Source organism: Pteropus vampyrus, unplaced genomic scaffold (assembly GCF_000151845.1).
Source record: "Pteropus vampyrus isolate Shadow unplaced genomic scaffold, Pvam_2.0 Scaffold329, whole genome shotgun sequence".
NCBI lineage: Eukaryota > Metazoa > Chordata > Mammalia > Chiroptera > Pteropodidae > Pteropus > Pteropus vampyrus.
Window position 1 is genome coordinate 732,344 of NW_011889110.1, and position 572 is coordinate 732,915.

A 572-nucleotide genomic window follows, 5' to 3' on the forward strand; every position below is an offset into this window, starting at 1 on the left:
CACACGAAAGACACCGTGCGTGAACATGTTAAACATCGTGCACGCGCGTCTGTGAGAAGGTGCCACAGTGCTTCTCAGTGGAGAGCGATTTTTGGCCCTTCAGGGGCCATCAGGCAATGTCTAAAGACGTCCTTCATTGTCGTGACTGAGCCAAGGCAGAGGCTCCTGTTACCCAGTGAGTGGCAGCTAGACACCCCACGATGTATAGGGACAGCCCGCACACTAAAGAATTCTTCGTTCCAAGATGTCAATAGTGCCCAAGTTGAGAAACTGTGCCCCAAACACAGAAATCAGCACGAGGCGGCTCCTACGCCCACAGTCGGGCCTGCACCCCAGTCCTGCACATGCTGACACACACACCCCCATGTCATCTCTCCAGCCCCCTTCAGCCCCTGCTGGTGTGACCGTCAGAGGAGGCCAGTCATGATCTGGTGGACTTGCCACCCCGGCCCCTCCACTAAATACTGAGGACCTAGCTTTTGCCCAGAGTCTGAGCTCAGCCTGAGGCATGGAGGACTGGTTAGAAGCCTCCGTGCATTCTGCACCTCCTCCAGACCCAGTCCACGTGGCCC